Source organism: Gossypium hirsutum, chromosome D06, assembly GCF_007990345.1.
Source record: "Gossypium hirsutum isolate 1008001.06 chromosome D06, Gossypium_hirsutum_v2.1, whole genome shotgun sequence".
Classification (NCBI taxonomy): Eukaryota; Viridiplantae; Streptophyta; class Magnoliopsida; order Malvales; family Malvaceae; genus Gossypium; species Gossypium hirsutum.
The window spans coordinates 23,653,201-23,655,971 of NC_053442.1; the positions used below are offsets into that span (position 1 = coordinate 23,653,201).

At 32.6% G+C, this 2,771-nt stretch overlaps 1 long non-coding RNA gene across 2 annotated transcripts; it reads right to left on the bottom strand.

Moving 5' to 3' along the window:
* Positions 1–475: 475 nt before the first annotated feature.
* Positions 476–1,911, bottom strand: LOC121218321 (uncharacterized). 2 transcript variants are annotated; one of them, XR_005914562.1, is made up of 2 exons: positions 1,469–1,911; positions 476–1,375 (listed from the first exon to the last, which is right to left on the bottom strand). It is a non-coding gene; the product is annotated as an uncharacterized lncRNA (long non-coding RNA). The 2 variants fall into 2 exon arrangements; XR_005914561.1 differs by having other exon boundaries at positions 569–1,331; positions 1,469–1,905.
* Between the last annotated feature and the right edge of the window lie 860 nt (positions 1,912–2,771).

The window sequence follows — 2,771 nt, forward strand, 5'->3', positions numbered from 1 at the left end:
GCCCTTCTAATTTTGTGACTTTCACAATTTAATCCATATGCCTTAATAACTAAATTCTCTAATAAATCATATAATAATCCTAATTAAGATTAATTACCCATCAATAACATCTATATTCAATAACATATCAACTCTCGAAAACCTTTCGGTCAAATTATTCAAAATAATTTAATTTAAGAAATTCAACTCAAAATCTGATTTTCCAACATTGAGAAAATAGGTTGTTACCGAAAGAAAAAATCCTAGGACAACCCACTTTCGTTTCTTTTGATATGGTGAAAGAAGGTTTTCATTTCTTTATAAAGTTACAAAGCACTCACTCTTGATATAATAACAATATAGGTTTGCAAAGATGGGGGCAAGAGATTTGCAACGATATGGATTGGGGGTTGAAAAGGGGTTCAGTGGAAAAGACGAGATTTTATTTATTTATTTTGTAATATTTTCCAAAATTATTTTTAGATTACAAAAAATATTTTATATTTTAAAATTTTCTAAATTTTAATGATTTTTTTTACCAAGAAATATAAATGATGTTCCAGTATGGCGTGGCGACAATACTGGGATATATACAGCAAAAAGTGGCTATAGATGGCTTATTACAGAGGGGGTACAAGAATAAATAATGAAATTCCTACTACTTTCTTTACAAGGCTTTGGGAGCTCAAGATACCAAGCAAAATACGAATTTTTCTATGGAGAATTACTAGTGACTTTCTACCTAGTCTACATAATCTAAAAGCCCGTAATTTGATTGTCAACACTTTGTGTCCGGTGTGCCAAACTGAAGAGGAAACGGTGGATCATCTATTTAGAGGTTGCATATTCACGTAGCACGTCTTGCGGGGTTTGGGAATGGCAGTCCCAACATGCAACAGAGAGAACAGTTGGAAGATTTGGTTAGCAACAGAATTTGAAAATCAGAGCATAGATGCATGTAAAATCAGAGCTATTACATTTTGGGCAATTTGGCATAATCGCAATAAGATTTATCATGATGGTGTACGAGAGCCAGTTAATGAGGTTGTGGGATTTATTAAGCCCTACTATGCAGAGACAAATGTTGCGAGGGAGAGATTAAAGAACTCATGTGCTGTTGGACATTTTGTTTGGGAACCACCAGTTAATGACACCATAAAAATTAACTTTGACTCTTCCTTTAATCAATTAACAAAATGTTCTATCTCAGGGATCATAGCGCGAAACAAAGAAGGCCTAATAATGGCAGCGTGTACCTACCCATGGGAAAATATTGCAGATCCAGTGATGGCTGAGGCTAGGGCGTGTCTGCAAGCCGTTATTTTGGCTGAAGATATGGGGTTCCAGGAAGTCTGCATTGAAGGGGATGTGTTAATAATAATACGTAAACTGAACTCTGTGGATGAAGATAGATCGTGTATTAGTAGCTTGATTAAAGAAATTAAGTGAAAAAGTTACAGATTTAAAAGAATGTGTTTCAAGCATATACCAAGGGAGACCAACAAAGCGGCTCATACGATGGCGAAAGAAGGGGGCGCTACGAGCATCCTCGATTCTGGATAGAGGAAGCACCGCATGCAGTGGAGATTTTGATAAATCATGAGAGGAGAAACAACATTCATGGTGGTTAGAGAGAAAGACAGAGTCCGGGTCTGTGATGTTTATGAGCCTGATGAACTTGCATTTCAAAAAGAGACTGTGATCTTAGGAAGGTGCGATATTGGGAGAAAATATGTCTCTAGTACGGCTGATACAGAGGTTTCATGCTCAACAGAATTAGAAGAAGGAAGGAGAAGGGTTTCTTAGGTCTTATTTTTCTTTTTTGGCATTTCAGGTTTCCTAGGTATAGCTTTTATTTCCAGTTTTGTTTTTCAAGGCACCGTTTTGGTGGCCATTCATTTTTTGACATTTCATTTTTCTATTTTTGAGTCTGTAACAGGTGTTTCCTTCTCCTTTTATTTAATAGAATCAGCTGATCGTTTTTTCAAAATAAAAATAAAAATTTTGATCCTACCAGGTGTCAAATTATCATTGGGCAAGACTTTTATAAAGAATTATAAAAAGGTTGTTAATTTTGTTTTATAAAGAATTATCATTGGGCAAAACTTTTATAAAGAATTATAAAAAGGTTGTTAATTTTGTTTTATAAAGAATTATCATTGGGCAAGACTTTTATAAAGAATTATAAAAAGGTTGTTAATTTTGTTTTAAAAAATGTTTGTCACGTATCAATCACGGGTTGACCTATTATTGCCACAACAACATTCTGCAATGGAGTGGGGTAAATTAGTTGATAGAATGATTGTAAAGTTGCCAAAATGAAAAAAAAAACATATTAACCTTAAAATATATATTATATACATATATTATATACATCAATTATGTAATGCCTTCAAATTTTTAATGTTAGAATTCATATCGTAACATGATCGAGTACTAAAATCTTGAATATGTTTTTATTTAGAATTCATATCGTAACATGATCGAGTACTAAAATCTTGAATATGTTTTTATTAATTAAATACGGTATCTAGAAAGAGTTTGGGAATTGAATTGAAGTACTTTAACAACTCGATTTTTCATCATTGTCAGAAAAATTGATTTCAAAAATCAGATTATTTAAATTAAGTTGTTCGAAAATTTGAAATCTAGAAGTTTACAAGACAAATACGATATTAGAAAATAGATTCATTGAGTAATTAATTAAATAAGTTGTTAAATATGGTAAAGGGACTATATTGGAAGATGATTAAACTAGAGAGAATATGGAGGGAGGTTGGGCAAGTCCTTAT